The sequence below is a fragment of the Pseudophryne corroboree genome, chromosome 1, assembly GCF_028390025.1.
Source record: "Pseudophryne corroboree isolate aPseCor3 chromosome 1, aPseCor3.hap2, whole genome shotgun sequence".
NCBI lineage: Eukaryota > Metazoa > Chordata > Amphibia > Anura > Myobatrachidae > Pseudophryne > Pseudophryne corroboree.
This window is the reverse complement of record NC_086444.1, coordinates 274,077,323-274,098,140: the sequence shown is the minus strand read 5'-3', so window position 1 is coordinate 274,098,140 and position 20,818 is coordinate 274,077,323. Positions and strand designations below refer to the sequence as shown.

Here is a 20,818-nt window from a genome sequence, read left to right as displayed (position 1 = left end):
TTTTGCTTTGCAAGTGTGCGAACGCATGTGTAGCAGAGCTGTACAAACAGATTTTGTGCAGTCTCTGAGTAGCCCAGGACTTATGGGCCCTACACACTAGCCGACTTCACTGCACGATATGAACGATCTCGTTCATTAATGAACGAGATAACGTTCATATTGTGCAGTGTGGAGTCACCAGCAATGAACGATGCGCGGCCCCGCGCTCGTTCATCGCTGGTGACATGTCGGCTGTGCATGCAGGCCAATATGGACGAGATCGTCCATATTTGCCTGCACGTCTATGGAGCCGTGTGATGGGGGGAGTGAAGAAACTTCACTCCCCCCGTCACTGCCCCCCCGCCGCCGGGACGCCCGTCGGCCGTATCGGCCGTCGGGCACCTCGGCGGCACATCGCCTAATGTGTAGGGCCCATTACTCAGCCACTGCGATCACTTCAGCCTGTCCGGGACCGGAATTGACGTCAGGAACCCTCCCTGCAAACACTTGGACACGCCTACATTTTTCCAAACACTCCCAGAAATCGGTCAGTTGACACCCACAAACGCCTTCTTCCTGTCAAACTCCTTGCTAATGCCCGTGCGAATGGATCCTTCACACAAACCAATCACTGAGCGGCGATCCGCTTTGTACCCGTGCGACGCACCTGCGCATTGCAGTGCATATGCATGCGCAGTTTAGATCTGATCGCCCGCTGTACGAAAACATAGCCTAGCGATCAGGTCTGAATTAGGCCCCATGTGCAGTGCAGGTGGGGCAGATATAACATGTGCAGAGAGAGATAGATTTGGGTGGGGAAACACAATAACCTGCCCCACCTGCAGTGCACATGGTTTTGCCCATTAGAGAAAGATTTGCTGCTGCAATCAGGTCTGAATTAGTCCCTATGTCATTCTCAACAAAAAAATAATGTCACAATTACTATTTTGAAGCATTAAATAAAGTAAACTTGATAAAAAAATACTGCAATCTAACTCAGTAAAGGGCCCTTCACATTTGTCGATCCGCCGCCGAGCTGCCCGACGGCGGATACGGCCGGCGGGCAACCCGGCGGCGGGGGGCAGTGACGGGGGGAGTGAAGTTTCTTCACTCCACCCGGCTCCATAGCAGTGCAGGCAAATATGTCCGCGCATCGTTCATCGCTGGTGCCTCCACACTCAAAGATATGAACGGTATCTCGTTCATTAATGAACGAGATCGTTCATACCTTTGAGTATTATCGCCCAGTGTGTAGGACCTATAAGGCTATTATCTGTAAGTTTATAACTCTGTAACTATACCAGACAATACCCATGACACTTTTGGACACCATCTGTCAACATAGTACTACGTATACAGATATATGATGTACGCTTAAGATAAATACTGGGGTCATTTTGACATAATACATCTGCAGGTGAGATAGACTGATAAATAGTTACCTATCAGGTGCACAGCTATAGGTGAGACTCCTAACCTGAGAGTGACACAAGGTTTATTACTCCAGAGATTTCTTCTCTTGGAAGTAGAGCTGGCTCACGCCATGGGATAGAGTAGGTGGGAGGGGGCAGAGTGTTTGACAATTCTTGCTGTGCTTGCATCCTGACTTACTTCATCAATACTGCATGCAGCTGTAGGGAGCTGGCTGTGTTATGTGCTGCAAATATAGGGCTAGCAGTTCTCTCTCTCTTCTCCAGCTATCCACCTCCAAAGATACTCTAAGTGGAATACAGTGCAGAGAATTTGCTGTCCAGTTAATGTCAGTTTTTGAAGGATTTGGAGGAGCCAGAAGAAGGTCTGTGTAACAACTGTGACATATCCTGTTTTATAAGGTAAGAGGCTTCTTTTATATCGTAATGACAGTTATCTTGCAAGTGGACAGTAAGAGGTGCATCAGAGGATCTGATTATTGGGCTGCAGCATACCTATTGCAATGCAGGCTTGGAGTTTGTCAGAATGCAGGTGCATACAACATTGCCTAATTAATGGTAGAACCATCTTCATATAGTATCTCATAGCTTCATATGTTGGATTGTATGTATAAACAATATGGAAAGCAGGACATGGCAGGATTCTTTTCTTTCTGAACAGGGAAACATCTTGTATAATTAGAGTGTAATTATTGTGCAGCCCAGAGTATCTGTCGGATGCTCTTAGCTACAGCAGAAGCTGCAATTGGTGCAGATCAAATGCCTGAGCACACTGGCCTGTTAATATCTGCACCAATAAACTTATTTACGGAGTTCTTTACATAGAAAACATACAGTGACCTGCTTACATTGTAAGGGGAGAACAGTAATGCTGATTTCACGTTTATGTATAACTAACTATAACACATTATTACATAACACGTCTTATAATACATAATATTGATGTACTGTAGGATATAGTGATTGATCTGAAAGTACAATATCGCCCTCAATATCGTCCTTTGAGTTATTATTGGAGCTTGTGTCAGAGTAAGTACTGCTGCTAGTGTCACAGACTTAGGGGTTATTCAGAGTTGTTAGCAAACAAAAAAAATAGCAATTGGGCAAAACAATGATGTACTGCAGGTGGGGTAGATGTAATGTGCAGAGAGAGTTAGATTTGGGTGGATTATTTTGTTTCTGTGCAGGGTAAATACTGGCTGCTTTATTTCTACACTGCAATTTAGATTTCAGTTTGAACACACCCCACCCAAATCTATCTCTCTCTGCACGTTACATCTACCCCAGCTTCAGTGCAACATGGTTTTGCCCAATTGCTATTTTTTTGGGTTTGCTAACAACTCTGAATAACCCCCTTAGTTTTTCTGCTTGTGCCACACGGTTAGTATTGCTGCTATTGCCACAGAGTTAATATTGCTGCTAGTGTCACAGAGTTAGCGCTGTTGCTGATGTCACAAAGTTAGCACTGTTGCTAGTGTCTCAGAATTACTATTGTTGCTGCTGTCACAGAGTTAGTATTGTAGCTGGCGCCACAGAGTTAGTATTGAAGCTGGTGCCACAGAGTTAGTATTGTAGCTGGCGCCACAGAGTTAGTATTGTAGCTGGCGCCACAGAGTTAGTATTGAAGCTGGTGCCACAGAGTTAGGATTGTAGCTGGTGCCACAGAGTTAGTATTGAAGCTGGTGCCACAGAGTTAGTATTGAAGCTGGTGCCACAGAGTTGGTATTGAAGCTGGTACCATAGAGTTAGTATTGGAGCTGGTGTCACCGAGTTAGCACTGTTGCTAGTGTCTCAGAATTACTACTGTTGCTAGTGTCACAGAGTTAGTATTGAAGCTGGTGTCACAGAGTTGGTATTGCTGCTAATGTTGCTTAGTTGTCACTCTGCCCATACAGCAATGAACATGTGAGCTATATATAGTATAACATATGCACAGTGAGATTCAGATGACTGTGTCATTTACGGTATACCTTTCAAAGGGAACACAACCCTTTTTAACCATATAACTTATAGTAACTTGAATTTAAATGTCATTTTGGCACATTTCTGCTGTGTTCTGATGGGATAATATAAATATATTTATCCTATCTTCTTGTGGGCTGAAGATGTGACATTAATCTGCATGAACCTCTTCAGCCCTCTCTATTCGCTGTTCTCTGCCGTAGAAGTATTTCTATTCATTTTACATTATCTAATGTGCACCAGCAATTGTGCGCTCCCACTTGTTGACATCGGGGTAATCACATCTGAAGTTGTGCATGTTAGATGGGCCAACCCCACTGACGACTGTGCGCTGCTGGATGTAGCCACTGGATGATATATCATTCTGTGTGTACGGGTGACTGATGTATTGTTACATCGGTCATCCCGTTGGCCACGATCCAAATCGTTCTATCACTTGCAGTCAAGGTGGTAATTGAGGACACTCCACTGATCCCAATAAGGCAGGCAGCATGCAACAAACACTGCTGCATCACAAATATCCCATGCCTCAAAGTACATGCTTCTCTGAGATCACTGGAATAAGTTCCACTAACTTCCAAAGCCATGTACACACTTCTCCTAGTGGCAAAATGTGGATGGCGGTCATTGGGTTGACATGAGTTAGGTCAACCACGTTTGGTCGACATGCATTAGATCGACATGATCACTAGGTCGACATGGTCATTGTGTCGACATGTACTAGGTCGACATGGAAAAATGCCGACATGAGTTTTTCACAATTTGTTTTCATTTTTTTGACCTTTTTCACACTTAATGATCCACATGGACTACAATTAGGAACAGTAACCTGTGCCGAGCACAGCGAGGCACCGTGCTCAAGCAAAGTTTACGGTGCACTAATTGGGGTTCCCGTCACTTTTAGAAGAAAACTACACCAAAAAAGTATCATGTCGACCTAAACCATGTCGACCAAACGTGGTGGACCCAATGTATGTAGACCTAACTCATGTCGACCTAATGAACCACACCCGCAAAATGTTTTAGTTATGCCAGTGGGCAATAGGGGTGTGGATCATTAGATCAACAGTGTCTAAGTCGACAATGTTTTGGTCGACCACTATAGGTCGACAGGGTTTCTAGGTTGACATGGTCTAGGTCGACAGGTCAAAAGGTCAACATGAGTTTTAAATGTTTTTTTGTGTGTCATTTTCTGCGTACAGTGACCGGGAAGCCCAATTATTGCACCGTGTCCCCTCGCATGGCTCACTTCGCTCGCCATGCTTCGGGCAAGGTGCCTCACTCCGCTACCGCTGCGCTCGGCACAGGTTACCGTTCCCAATCATAGTCCGTGTGGATCGTTAAATATGAAAAAGGAAAAAAAGAAAGAAAAAAAACGTGAAAAACTCATGTCGACCTTTTGACCTATCGACCTAGAACATGTCGACCAAGAAACCCTGTCGACCTTCAAACCCTGTCGACTTAGTGACTGTCGACCTATAATGGTCTACCTAAACATTGTCGACCTAGACACTGTCGATCTTCAGACTGGATCCCAGGCAATAGGCCTTGGTGCTACAGAATAGAGAATAATTGTAAATCATTTGTGAAGCATACAGTACACTGAAAGAAAAAGTGTGCAGATGCATATTACTAATTGGGAGTATTTACTGATAGGTTTTTCCCATTTGTTCAGGTTTTCTTCCATAGTCCTAAAGCATTTAACATTCTCCACTGGGTAATATTTGGGAGCTATAGACATAATGATGCAGAAAATAAGATTTTACTTACCGATAAATCTATTTCTCGGAGTCCGTAGTGGATGCTGGGGTTCCTGAAAGGACCATGGGGAATAGCGGCTCCGCAGGAGACAGGGCACAAAAAGTAAAGCTTTTCCAGATCAGGTGGTGTGCACTGGCTCCTCCCCCTATGACCCTCCTCCAGACTCCAGTTAGGTACTGTGCCCGGACGAGCGTACACAATAAGGGAGGATTTTGAATCCCGGGTAAGACTCATACCAGCCACACCAATCACACCGTACAACTTGTGATCTAAACCCAGTTAACAGTATGATAACAGCGGAGCCTCTGAAAGATGGCTTCCTTCAACAATAACCCGAATTAGTTAACAATAACTATGTACAATTATTGCAGATAATCCGCACTTGGGATGGGCGCCCAGCATCCACTACGGACTCCGAGAAATAGATTTATCGGTAAGTAAAATCTTATTTTCTCTATCGTCCTAGTGGATGCTGGGGTTCCTGAAAGGACCATGGGGATTATACCAAAGCTCCCAAACGGGCGGGAGAGTGCGGATGACTCTGCAGCACCAAATGAGAGAACTCCAGGTCCTCCTTAGCCAGAGTATCAAATTTGTAAAATTTTACAAACGTGTTCTCCCCTGACCACGTAGCTGCTCGGCAAAGTTGTAATGCCGAGACCCCTCGGGCAGCCGCCCAAGATGAGCCCACCTTCCTTGTGGAGTGGGCCTTTACAGATTTAGGCTGTGGCAGGCCTGCCACAGAATGTGCAAGTTGGATTGTGCTACAGATCCAACGAGCAATCGTCTGCTTAGACGCAGGAGCACCCATCTTGTTGGGTGCATACAATATAAACAACGAGTCAGATTTTCTGACTCCAGCTGTCCTTGCAATATATATTTTTAATGCTCTGACAACGTCCAGTAACTTGGAGTCCTCCAAGTCACTTGTAGCCGCAGGCACTACAATAGGCTGGTTCAGATGAAATGCTGACACCACCTTAGGGAGAAAATGCGGACGAGTCCGCAGTTCTGCCCTGTCCGAATGAAAAATCAGATATGGGCTTTTGTAAGATAAAGCTGCCAGTTCTGACACTCTCCTGGCCGAAGCCAGGGCTAGAAGCATGGTCACTTTCCATGTGAGATATTTCAAATCCACCTTCTTTAGTGGTTCAAACCAATGAGATTTTAGAAAGTCCAAAACCACATTGAGATCCCACGGTGCCACTGGAGGCACCACAGGAGGCTGTATATGTAGCACTCCCTTAACAAAGGTCTGGACTTCAGGGACTGAAGCCAATTCTTTTTGAAAGAAAATCGACAGGGCCGAAATTTGAACCTTAATAGATCCCAATTTGAGACCCATAGACAATCCTGATTGCAGGAAATGTAGGAATCGACCCAGTTGAAATTCCTCCGTCGGAGCACTCCGATCTTCGCACCACGCAACATATTTTCGCCAAATTCGGTGATAATGTTGCACGGTTACTTCCTTCCTTGCTTTAATCAAAGTAGGAATGACTTCTTCCGGCATGCCTTTTTCCTTTAGGATCCGGCGTTCAACCGCCATGCCGTCAAACGCAGCCGCGGTAAGTCTTGAAACAGACAGGGACCCTGCTGAAGCAAGTCCCTCCTTAGAGGTAGAGGCCACGGATCTTCCGTGATCATCTCTTGAAGTTCCGGGTACCAAGTCCTTCTTGGCCAATCCGGAACCACTAGTATCGTCCTTACGCCTCTTTGCCGTATAATTCTCAATACTTTTGGTATGAGAGGCAGAGGAGGAAACACATACACCGACTGGTACACCCAAGGCGTTACCAGCGCGTCCACAGCTATTGCCTGCGGATCTCTTGACCTGGCGCAATACCTGTCCAGTTTTTTGTTGAGGCGAGACGCCATCATGTCCACCATTGGTCTTTCCCAACGGGTTACCAGCAAGTGGAAGACTTCTGGATGAAGTCCCCACTCTCCCGGGTGAAGATCGTGTCTGCTGAGGAAGTCTGCTTCCCAGTTGTCCACTCCCGGGATGAACACTGCTGACAGTGCTATCACATGATTCTCTGCCCAGCGAAGAATCCTTGCAGCTTCTGCCATTGCACTCCTGCTTCTTGTGCCGCCCTGTCTGTTCACATGGGCGACTGCCGTGATGTTGTCCGACTGGATCAACACCGGTTTTCCCTGAAGCAGAGGTTCTGCCTGGCTTAGAGCATTGTATATTGCTCTTAGTTCCAGAATGTTTATGTGAAGAGACGTTTCCAGGCTCGTCCATACTCCCTGGAAGTTTCTTCCTTGTGTGACTGCTCCCCAGCCTCTCAGGCTGGCGTCCGTGGTCACTAGGATCCAATCCTGTATGCCGAATCTGCGGCCCTCCAATAGATGAGCACTCTGCAACCACCACAGAAGAGACACCCTTGTCCTTGGAGACAGGGTTATCCGCAGGTGCATCTGAAGATGCGACCCTGACCATTTGTCCAACAGATCCCTTTGGAAAATTCTTGCGTGGAATCTGCCCAATGGAATTGCTTCGTAAGAAGCCACCATTTTTCCCAGGACTCTTGTGCATTGATGTACAGACACCTTTCCTGGTTTTAGGAGGTTCCTGACAAGCTCGGATAACTCCTTGGCTTTTTCCTCCGGGAGAAAAACCTTTTTCTGAACCGTGTCCAGAATCATCCCTAGGAACAGCAGACGAGTTGTCGGCATTAACTGGGATTTTGGAATATTCAGAATCCACCCGTGCTGTTTTAGCACTTCTTGAGACAGTGCTAATCCCATCTCTAGCTGTTCTCTGGACCTTGCCCTTATTAGGAGATCGTCCAAGTATGGGATAATTAATATGCCTTTTCTTCGAAGAAGAATCATCATCTCGGCCATTACCTTTGTAAAGACCCGAGGTGCCGTGGACAATCCGAACGGCAGCTTTAGAATAGGTCTTACCGAGCCATCCGGCTTCGGTACCACAAAAAGAGTGGAATAATACCCCTTCCCTTGTTGTAGAAGAGGTACCTTGACTATCACCTGCTGAGAGTACAGCTTGTGAATTGCTTCCAAAACCGTCTCCCTTTCGGAGGGGGACGTTGGTAAAGCAGACTTCAGGAAACGGCGAGGTGGATCTGTCTCTAATTCCAACCTGTACCCCTGAGATATTATCTGCAGGATCCAGGGATCTACCTGCGAGTGAGCCCACTGCGCGCTGTAATTTTTGAGACGACCACCCACCGTCCCCGAGTCCGCTTGAGAAGCCCCAGCGTCATGCTGAGGCTTTTGTAGAAGCCGGGGAAGGCTTCTGTTCCTGGGAAGGAGCTGCCTGTTGCTGTCTCTTCCCTCGACCTCTGCCTCGTGGCAGATATGAATAGCCCTTTGCTCTCTTATTTTTAAAGGAACGAAAGGGCTGCGGTTGAAAAGTCGGTGCCTTTTTCTGTTGGGGAGTGACTTGAGGTAGAAAGGTGGATTTCCCGGCTGTAGCCGTGGCCACCAAATCTGATAGACCGACTCCAAATAACTCCTCCCCTTTATACGGCAAAACTTCCATATGTCGTTTTGAATCCGCATCGCCTGTCCACTGTCGCGTCCATAAAGCTCTTCTGGCCGAAATGGACATAGCACTTACCCGTGATGCCAGTGTGCAGATATCCCTCTGTGCATCACGCATATAAAGAAATGCATCCTTTATTTGTTCTAACGACAGTAAAATATTGTCCCTGTCCAGGGTATCAATATTTTCAATCAGGGACTCTGACCAAACTACCCCAGCACTGCACATCCAGGCAGTCGCTATAGCTGGTCGTAGTATAACACCTGCATGTGTGTATATACTTTTTTGGATATTTTCCATCCTCCTATCTGATGGATCTTTAAGTGCGGCCGTCTCAGGAGAGGGTAACGCCACTTGTTTAGATAAGCGTGTTAGCGCCTTGTCCACCCTAGGAGGTGTTTCCCAGCGCTCCCTAACCTCTGGCGGGAAAGGGTATAATGCCAATAATTTCTTTGAAATTATCAGCTTTTTATCAGGGGCAACCCACGCTTCATTACACACGTCATTTAATTCTTCTGATTCAGGAAAAACTATAGGTAGTTTTTTCACACCCCACATAATACCCTGTTTAGTGGTACCTGTAGTATCAGCTAAATGTAACGCCTCCTTCATTGCCAAAATCATATAACGTGTGGCCCTACTGGAAAATACGGTTGATTCGTCACCGTCACCACTGGAGTCAGTGCCTGTGTCTGGGTCTGTGTCGACCGACTGAGGCAAAGGGCGTTTCACAGCCCCTGACGGTGTTTGAGTCGCCTGGACAGGCACTAATTGATTGTCCGGCCGTCTCATGTCGTCAAACGACTGCTTTAGCGTGTTGACACTATCCCGTAGTTCCATAAATAAAGGCATCCATTCTGTTGTCGACTCCCTAGGGGGTGACATCCTCATATTTGGCAATTGCTCCGCCTCCACACCAATATCGTCCTCATACATGTCGACACACACGTACCGACACACAGCAGACACACAGGGAATGCTCCTAACGAAGACAGGACCCACTAGCCCTTTGGGGAGACAGAGGGAGAGTTTGCCAGCACACACCGAAAGCGCTATATATAACAGGGATAGCCTTATAATAAGTGCTCCCTTATAGCTGCTTTATATATATCAAAATATCGCCATAAATTTGCCCCCCCTCTCTGTTTTACCCTGTTTCTGTAGTGCAGTGCAGGGGAGAGACCTGGGAGCCGTCCTGACCAGCGGAGCTGTGAGAGGAAATGGCGCCGTGTGCTGAGGAGATAGGCCACGCCCCTTTTCCGGCGGGCTCGTCTCCCGCTATTTAGTGAATCCAGGCAGGGGTTAAATATCTCCATATAGCCTCTGGGGGCTATATGTGAGGTATTTTTAGCCTTTATATAGGTTACATTTGCCTCCCAGGGCGCCCCCCCCCCAGCGCCCTGCACCCTCAGTGACTGCGTGTGAAGTGTGCTGAGAGGAAAATGGCGCACAGCTGCAGTGCTGTGCGCTACCTTTAGAAGACTGCAGGAGTCTTCAGCCGCCGATTCTGGACCTCTTCTGACTTCAGCATCTGCAAGGGGGCCGGCGGCGCGGCTCCGGTGACCATCCAGGCTGTACCTGTGATCGTCCCTCTGGAGCTGATGTCCAGTAGCCAAGAAGCCAATCCATCCTGCACGCAGGTGAGTTCACTTCTTCTCCCCTCAGTCCCTCGTTGCAGTGATCCTGTTGCCAGCAGGACTCACTGTAAAATAAAAAACCTAAGCTAAACTTTTTCTAAGCAGCTCTTTAGGAGAGCCACCTAGATTGCACCCTTCTCGGCCGGGCACAAAAATCTAACTGGAGTCTGGAGGAGGGTCATAGGGGGAGGAGCCAGTGCACACCACCTGATCTGGAAAAGCTTTACTTTTTGTGCCCTGTCTCCTGCGGAGCCGCTATTCCCCATGGTCCTTTCAGGAACCCCAGCATCCACTAGGACGATAGAGAAAGAAATAATGTGAATAAACCACTGATATTTACTATGGTCTCCTCCTTATACAAGCAGATACATTTGCACTTCTTTATAATTATGGGTTTTTATTTTCCTGCAGTAGAATGTATATTGGTGTGCAGTAATTATTAAGATTAGTATACAGAAAGATGCATTCGCCTTTATGATCTGGATATATTTTATGTCATATCATCTACTTTATATAACCAACAGTATATACTATGGATTTTTAGAAATGATACGTGCGCTCAAGATTGTAGTACTCAATTGTGGTAGCTCTGTAAATGTAAAAGATTGATTTAGTATAACTACATACAGTGTCCTTGTACAGAAGTATTGTAGACAAATGTTGTATTCCTTCATCTATAAAGTGCTCCCTATTATTAAAGATAACAGTTAATTCTGACAGATTTATTGGTTTTAAAATAGAATGTTTCCGCTCACGAGCTCACCAAAATATATAACCATATAATAGAAGCACTGAACCTGCTTATAGCAGTTAAAATGTAAAATAGATATTTAAACCGTATTTTAACCGTAATGCCATTACTGAGGGGTTGGGGCTGGGAGACCAGCGCTGAGGATCCTGGCGGTCAGCATACCTACCCCGGAATCCCGTCAGCAGAATGCCGTCGGGGGAAGGGGCAAGTGCAATAAAGCCCCTTGTGCTTGCCGCGCAGCAGACTCTGTCGTGGACACCCGCGAGTGGGAATAGTCCCTGCGGGTCAGCATTCTGTCTGGCGGCATTTTGATTGCTTGGGATCCCGGCATCAGCATGGTGACCAACGGGATCCCGAGCGCCGGTCACATGACCGCATCCCTTACTGAGGTACTATACAGAGTTCCCAATCACTTAACACACCCAATGGAAATCTCTACATACCCACTATCCCTATTAGGTTTCCAGATACCATGCAGTTTTTGTAAAGCTTTAAACTACTGTACCGCCAAAAGTATTTAAATCCTCAATGCCAATCCTATATATCACTGCCAACTAGAACTGTCTTCATCACCTGAAGTTTAGAAATTCAGTACAAATAGTGATTTAGCTCTAGGATCAGCTATGAAGTAGAGGTGACAATAGTCACTTGTATACTATTATGCAGGGATGATTGGTTTTCTATGACAACCAGCTGAGAATACTAATAACTATTTTGTAGCTTATATTCTTTGTTTACGGTTCAAAATATGTTCCCATTTTGTTTTGTTTTTTGTTTTGTTTTTTTCTGGGAGACACACTACTGTCTTCCACTTGCCCTACTTTCCTATATAAGAATTTAGGATTGTAAAGCAGTAAATATCTTTAACAAAAACAATGGTATTTGGCACCTGCAGACAGATGAGTTTGCAGAAGTCAGTAAATTCTGTCAGATACGGTGTCATGTAAAATATGTACAACTCACTGTACCAAACAACTTGTTTTTTCTTCACTAGTATTTTTCCCTGCCACTGGAAAATCCTTATTTGTGTTCTATCCAGTCAAGCAAATGTAGCAGAAGTCATAATAAAATGTGGTCATGCTCTGCTGGTTTCAGTAACTACAGAATGGGGGTATAGTTCAAAACCATTAACCAAACACACACAAATATTGACTCTAAATCAGTCCAAATTACCATGTAACCAATACCCAGATCCTAGATCCTGATATAACATAAGTATTTGATCACCAAAGTAAATATTCCCTGATCCCCTCCATAAAATTGGCCAGGTGGACAGAGGTAGAACTTAAACTCAAGAATGACGCTTCTGTGTTCTCATATATGTTTGCAATATTGTATTAGTTCTTATATGTTTGCAATATTGTATTAGTTCTTGGGTAATAATTCTATTTCCTGTGTGCTATTTATTATATATGTCCACTAAACTTGAGTAATAGTGATTCATTTATTACAAAAGAAATAAACATTCTGTTACCTCATTTATGATTAAGGTAACATTATTGTTAAAATTTTTGCACATAATATCTGGATTTTATTGATTGTATCATTATTATTTCTATTTAGAGATGAGCGATTCAGTTTTATTAAAAACTAAACACACCCAATCCGAGTAAAACAGAGTCCTGGCTCGGATCACTTTGAGGGATCTTAGTGGACTGAGTCCCCAGTAGGGACTTCCCTTGAGTTCGGAACTCGGATTAAAAAGCCGTATGTACAGTAAGTCCCTTCCCCGTGTTTTCAGGTGCCATTTTACTCAGGAGAGTGTATGGTGAGGTGGGCAAAATTGACTGGAAATTAATGTTATTAATATTAATAATACTACAGGAAAAGAGACAGGTCCAAGTTACATGATTTTAGCTGGTTTTATTGATTTTTTTCAAAGAAACCCAGATCCAAATCCAACCCAAAAAATGTAAGGGTGGTTTTGCAAAACTAAAACACTAAGAGGATTTACAGTACAACCAAAACACGGAAGTCTGCACAATCTCTACTTTCATGGTCCTCTCAACAACATGTTTGTACTGATTTTCATGTCTGTTTGCATGTAACGTCTTCTGATAGCCCAATAATATGATGAGTGAACTAGTTGTCAACAAAACATTGTAAGATTCTTGGGAGAAATTTATGGGTAAAGTAGTTTTGCCTATGGCAGGCGGCGCATCCAATCAGATTCTTGCTGCCATTTTCTAAGTACTATAAATAATAAAATGAACCCATACAAGGCTTTCAAAAATAGAAAGAGATGACACAAAATTTAATAATTCACTGCCATTATTAATTATATTTTTATTAACGCGATTACATACCTGAAATAGAGGAAAGATCTATAGTATTTTAAAGTGAGAACTATTGAAATTTAATAAAATCAGTATGTAAATTAAACTAAGAATATTCTATTTCTCAAACGAATGAGCAGCAATAGTTACAATTTACTTGTCCCATTTCATTTCACTCAGTAATGGTCACTTACTAACCACTATATGTCCAAAACACACTCCATTTATATAGGCCAAAATTGGACCCTCGATTTTGCGATAACACATGGGATCAGGGATAAGTTCCCAGGCCAATATGGACAATCTTGTCCTTATTAGCATGCAGGGCTATGGGACTGGGTGACGGGGGGAGTGAAGAAACTTCACTCCCCCCGCCCCCCCCCCCCCCCCGTCACCCCCCACATCCGGATAATCCGTTGGGCACCTCGGCCAATGTGTAGGGCCCATACATCATGTGCGCTGTGATATAGTAAAATACAGATGAAGATATATCATTTTAATTCTGAAATCAAGATGTTATGACACTTTTTTTCTATCATGTCAGTGTGATACATGCTCCTGCATTGGTTATATGGAATACATACCTTTTACTGGCGGCCGGGATCCTGGCTTTCGGGATCCCGGCCACCAGTATGCGGGCAGCGGAGCGAGCGCTAGAAAGCCGCTTGTGGGGCTCTACGGGTGTCGTGGACACTCATAGAGGGAGAAAAGCCTGTGGCGCTGTGGACATCTGTATTTTCTTTGTCAATGGTAAAACATACATATGATTTAGTTAACATATTGATGTAAAAATAGTATATGATAATTCTAACAAACAATAAATCAATGTTTGCAAGATTAATGCTTAATGCAGTGGTTCTCAAACTGTGTGCCGTGGCACCCTGGGGTGCCTTGGGACGCTTGCAGGGGTGCCTTGGATTGGTGGTCCAGGACCAATTCAAATTATTTATGGTTAATGTAATAGGCAAAACCAGTGCTGGTGGCTGCCAATCCTAAAATATGGACTAACAGAAGCAAATCTTGTCCCTCACCACACAATTGAACCCAAGGATGACATATAAACACAATATACTGTACTTAATTTAATATTTCTTTCTACATTTCTCAATAAGAATCTCTAGGGCGCCGTCACTCAGACAAGTTTGGGAACCGCTGCCTTAATGTTTGAAACATAAAGCAATGCATGAGTCCATTCTAAAACTATAAATGTGAGCCACAATGAGAATCTATATGAACATGTGGACAGTCCTGGAGTAGCGAGCAGCTAAATATCTTCTCTGATTGGATATAGAACCAGTTGATTTTTAGGGGTGATATTTATTTAAAGATGTGTTCTGACAGCCGAAATGCAAATAGTACTCACCACGGCTATTCGGAGGCTCTGCAATATACAAATATATTTAAAGGGTCTTACATTGCATTTCTGAAATCTTTACAGAAGTAACTGTAAGATCACTCACAAAATCCAATAGACGTATTTCACAGTGACAGGAACAATGACCTGTCTAAATAATTTGTTGAGCAGGTTTTTCTTCCCTACTAACAAATTAACAACCTTCGCATTACAGTTTAGAGGAGGGGTGGGGAACCTTTGGACCTCCAGCAGTTGTGGAACTACACATACCAGCATGCCCTGCTACAGTTTTGCTATTTGGCCATGCTAAAATTGTTGCAGGGCATGCTGGGATATGTAGTTCAACAACAGCTGGAGGACCAAAGGTTCCCCACATCTGGTTTAGAGGACATATACCATTAATATAATGACCATCATGTTTTGAACAAATTATTAGTAGGAGTTTGTGTCAACCAGTTGAGCAACATTGTGGCTTTTGTAAAGGCGTACAGGATTTTGCTTCAGCTACAATATATTGCGGCATTCCCTGTGTGTGATGACCTATCATTCCATTTTGGCAGAAAAGGAACAGTATGTGCATATCTGACTTGTCAACCAGCTATGAGGATACAGAGAACAGCAGTGTGCCCAACAGTCATGTGTCGTGTGAGAGCATAGGCGCCGTTTCCGTGGGTGCCCCTGGGCCCGAGCACCCACGGACCGCGAGGAGCACCCATGGAACCAGCCGCTGCCCTAGAAGAGGTAGCCGCCACTGCCCCCGGCGGCTACCTCTTATATAAAAAAATCAACCAAAAATGGAAGCCGCCGAGGAGGAAACAGACGCTTGAGGTCACTTTTGACCTCTAGAGCCTGTCTCCTCGGCGGCGGGCATTTTAGAGGGTGTTTTTTTACACTGCTATGGTACAGAAGCGCTTCCGCGGCCCCCAGCGCGTCTCAATCTACTGCAGGGCTAGCAGTAACCACTGATGCCCGCACCCACCCTCCCTAACTTTACTGGGGCAGCGGCCAGGAGATACCTGGCAACACGCAGGAAACCCTTGGCAGCGCACAGGAGACCCCTAGCAATGCACATGAAACCCCTGGTAACGCACAGGAGACCCCTAGCAACGTGCATGAAACCCCTGACAATGCACAGGTGACCCCTAGCAACGCGCATGAAACCCCTGGCAATGCACAGGAGACCCCTAGTAATGTAAGTGGCATTATTGTGTGTGGGCATAAAATGGTGTCAGGGCCATAAATATGTGTATCATAATATGTAATTGGCGTTACAGTGTGTGGCATAATGCATAATGGGTGTTATGCTGTGTAGCATAACGTGTAATAGACATTATGGTGTGTGGCATAATGAGTAATAGACATTACAGTGTGTGGCATAATGCATAATGGGTGTTATGGTGTGTAGCATAACGTGTAATAGACATTATGGTGTGTGGCATAATGAGTAATAGACATTACAGTGTGTGGCACATTGCGTAATGGGCATTACGGTGTGTGGCATAAAGTGTAATAAGCATTACGGTGTGTGGCATATTGTGTAATAGGCATTACGGTGAGTGGCATATTGTGTAATGGGCATTACGGTGTGTGGCATAATGTGTAATGGGCATTACAGTGTGTTGCACAACGTGTAATGGGCATTATGGTGTGTTGCATAATGTGTAATGGGCATTAGTCACTGCCGCGGCCACCCGTTCATTCCCTCTGCCGCCTCCTGCTGAGCACCAACCAGCAAAAATATAAATCAGCACCTATACACACAATGCCAAGGCTTTACTTTTAATACTGTACCAACGAGGAAGTGACGTTTAAAACAACTGCTTTTACTAAGGAACCATGTAACCCTTGGCCACAGCTTGGCGCTACTACTGTATAACAATTTACTTTTCTAAATGCAAATTGACATAATACTATTTTATCAAGAAACTTTTATAAAACAATGGGCACCCATGAACATCCATCTGTATACCAATATAATTATATTTAAAAACATTTACCTTTTGTATGTTTTTTTTTTTTTTGTAATGTAAAATGGCATGTATTGAAGAGATTCCTTAATGTAAATTAAATTATAATTTTTAAATCATTAAATGCTAAATAAAACGTAATTTTACAGGTTTCAGTGTTGTTGGAAACTATTAGGACATCCTAGTTCAACTGTAGCAGTGATTAGAGAAATTGGGATAAAATCATATACACATTATTACTACATTGTAATAACAATACATGGGTGTTCTCAGACTGATTGCTGTGGCCCTGCTGCTACTGGGATTAGTGTTAGGAGTGAAAGGAGGAGGCTGTACGATGTGGGAAAAAACACCACTGGGCATAGTAACTAATTATCTGCTCCTAGCCCAGATATATATCATTTCTAATTGCTGCTATTTGCTGGGATACCGTCTGCAGTGTGTAAGAAGAGATGTGATTGCTAATGTATCACATACATCCCTTCTTCATCGGGACCACTCAACGTAACTGCACATGCGTGGATGGTCATTGCCAGAAAGGGATCCTACGCATCCCTCTTCAGGTAATGTATGCAATCTGTAGCCCAGACAAGGGCCGAGTGCCAAAATGCTTAACATTTGGAAGCCTGGTGAATTCCGCAATAAACGGAATAGAAATGGGGGCGGCATTTGCAAAAATGGGACACGGCATGTGATCTCTGTTATCTGCTGTGTTCCGTCCTATATTCATATTAATATAGTGATGTGCACCGGAAATTTTTCGGGTTTTGTGTTTTGGTTTTGGGTTCGGCTCCGCGGCCGTGTTTTGGGTTCGAACGCGTTTTGGCAAAACCTCACCGAAATTTTTTTGTCGAATTCGGGTGTGTTTTGGATTCGGGTGTTTTTTTCAAAAAACCCTAAAAAACAGCTTAAATCATAGAATTTGGGGGTCATTTTGATCCCATAGTATTATTAACCTCAATAACCATAATTTTCACTCATTTTCAGTCTATTCTGAACACCTCACACCTCACAATATTATTTTTAGTCCTAAAATTTGCACCGAGGTAGCTGTGTGACCAAGCTAAGCGACCCAAGTGGCCGACACAAACACCTGGCCCATCTAGGAGTGGCACTGCAGTGTCACGCAGGATGGCCCTTCAAAAAAACACTCCCCAAACAGCACATGACGCAAAGAAAAAAAGAGGCGCAATGAGGTAGCTGTGTGACTAAGATAAGCGACCCAAGTGGCCGACACAAACACCTGGCCCATCTAGGAGTGGCACTGCAGTGTCACGCAGAATGGCCCTTCAAAAAAATACTCCCCAAACAGCACATGACGCAAAGAAAAAAAGAGGCGCAATGAGGTAGCTGTGTGACTAAGATAAGCGACCCAAGTGGCCGACACAAACACCTGGCCCATCTAGGAGTGGCACTGCAGTGTCACGCAGGATGGCCCTTCAAAAAAATACTCCCCAAACAGCACATGACGCAAAGAAAAAAAGAAGCGCAATGAGGTAGCTGTGTGACTAAGATAAGCGACCCAAGTGGCCGACACAAACACCTGGCCCATCTAGGAGTGTCACTGCAGTGTCACGCAGGATGGCCCTTCAAAAAAATACTCCCCATACAGCACATGACGCAAAGAAAAAAGAGGCGCAATGAGGTAGCTGTGTGACTAAGATAAGCGACCCAAGTGGCCGACACAAACACCTGGCCCATCTAGGAGTGGCACTGCAGTGTCACGCAGGATGGCCCTTCAAAAAAATACTCCCCAAACAGCACATGACGCAAAGAAAAAAAGAGGCGCAAAGAGGTAGCTGTGACCCAAGTAAGATAAGCGACCCAAGTGGCCGACACAAACACCTGGCCCATCTAGGAGTGGCACTGCAGTGTCAGACAGGATGGCACTTGAAAAAAATACTCCCCAAACAGCACATGACGCAAAGAAAAAAAGAGGCGCAATGAGGTAGCTGTGTGACTAAGATAAGCGACCCAAGTGGCCGACACAAACACCTGGCCCATCTAGGAGTGGCACTGCAGTGTCACACAGGATGGCCCTTCAAAAAAATACTCCCCAAACAGCACATGACGCAAAGAAAAAAAGAGGCGCAATGAGGTAGCTGTGTGACTAAGATAAGCGACCCAAGTGGCCGACACAAACACCTGGCCCATCTAGGAGTGGCACTGCAGTGTCACGCAGGATGGCCCTTCAAAAAAATACTCCCCAAACAGCACATGACGCAAAGAAAAAAGAGGTGCAAGATGGAATTGTCCTTGGGCCCTCCCACCCACCCTTATGTTGTATAAACAGGACATGCACACTTTAACGAACCCATCATTTCAGCGACAGGGTCTGCCACATGACTGTGACTGAAATGACTGGTTGGTTTGGGCCCCCACCAAAAAAGAAGCAATCAATCTCTCCTTGCACAAACTGGCTCTACAGAAGCAAGATGTCCACCTCATCATCATCATCCGATTCATCACCCCTTTCACTGTGTACATCCCCCTCCTCACAGATTATTAATTCGTCCCCACTGGAATCCACCATCTCAGGTCCCCGTGTACTTTCTGGAGGCAATTGCTGCTGGTGAATGTCTCCACGGAGGAATTGATTATAATTAATTTTAATGAACATCATCTTCTCCACATTTTCTGGAAGTAACCTCGTACGCCGATTGCTGACAAGGTGAGCGGCAGCACTAAACACTCTTTCGGAGTACACACTGGAGGGGGGGCAACTTAGGTAGAATAAAGCCAGTTTGTGCAAGGGCCTCCAAATTGCCTCTTTTTCCTGCCAGTATACGTACGGACTGTCTGACGTGCCTACTTCGATGCGGTCACTCATATAATCCTCCACCATTCTTTCAATGGTGAGAGAATCATATGCAGTGACAGTAGACGACATGTCAGTAATCGTTGGCAGGTCCTTCAGTCCGGACCAGATGTCAGCACTCGCTCCAGACTGCCCTGCATCACCGCCAGCGAGTGGGCTCGGAATTCGTAGCCTTTTCCTCGAACCCCCAGTTGCGGGAGAATGTGAAGGAGGAGATGTTGACGGGTCACGTTCCGCTTGACTTGACAATTTTCTCACCAGCAGGTCTTTGAACCTCTGCAGACTTGTGTCTGCCGGAAAGAGAGATACAACGTAGGTTTTAAATCTAGGATCGAGCACGGTGGCCAAAATGTAGTGCTCTGATTTCAACAGATTGACCACCCGTGAATCCTGGTTAAGCGAATGAAGGGCTCCATCCACAAGTCCCACATGCCTAGCGGAATCGCTCTGTTTTAGCTTCTCCTTCAATGTCTCCAGCTTCTTCTGCAAAAGCCTGATGAGGGGAATGACCTGACTCAGGCTGGCAGTGTCTGAACTGACTTCACGTGTGGCAAGTTCAAAAGGTTGCAGAACCTTGCACAACGTTGAAATCATTCTCCACTGCGCTTGAGACAGGTGCATTCCACCTCCTTTGCCTATATCGTGGCCAGATGTATAGGCTTGAATGGGTTTTTGCTGCTCCTCCATCCTCTGAAGCATATAGAGGGTTGAATTCCACCTCGTTACCACCTCTTGCTTCAGATGATGGCAGGGCAGGTTCAGGTGTTTTTGGTGGTGCTCCAGTCTTCTGTACGCGGTGCCTGTACGCCGAAAGTGGCCCGCAATTCTTCTGGCCACCGACAGCATCTCTTGCACGCCCCTGTCGTTTTTTAAATAATTCTGCACCACCAAATTCAAGGTATGTGCAAAACATGGGACGTGCTGGAATTTGCCCAGATGTAATGCACGCACAATATTGCTGGCGTTGTCCGATGCCACAAATCCCCAGGAGAGTCCAATTGGGGTAAGCCATTCTGCGATGATCTTCCTCAGTTGCCGTAAGAGGTTTTCAGCTGTGTGCGTATTCTGGAAAGCGGTGATACAAAGCGTAGCCTGCCTTGGAACGAGTTGGCGTTTGCGAGATGCTGCTACTGGTGCCGCCGCTGCTGTTCTTGCAGCGGGAGGCAATACATCTACCCAGTGGGCTGTCACAGTCATGTTGTCCTGAGTCTGCCCTGCTCCACTTGTCCACATGTCCGTGGTTAAGTGGACATTGGGTACAACTGCATTTTTTAGGACACTGGTGACTCTTTTTCTGAGGTCTGTGTACATTTTCGGTATCGCCTGCCTAGAGAAATGGAACCTAGATGGTATTTGGTACCGGGGACAC

The 20,818-nt window shown here is 45.2% G+C and overlaps 1 protein-coding gene across 4 annotated transcripts in view; it reads left to right on the top strand.

Annotated features, from left to right (window-relative positions):
• Positions 1-1,575: 1,575 nt before the first annotated feature.
• Positions 1,576-20,818, top strand: part of AIFM3 (apoptosis inducing factor mitochondria associated 3) — a 194,116-nt gene continuing 174,873 nt past the window's right edge. For 2 of the 4 annotated variants that reach the window (XM_063964266.1, XM_063964267.1), the window contains exon 1: positions 1,576-1,811. The gene's annotated coding sequence lies outside the window, so the exon portion shown is untranslated. The remainder of the gene's footprint in view (positions 1,812-20,818) is intronic. The other 2 variants (XM_063964268.1, XM_063964269.1) reach the window with 1 other exon arrangement.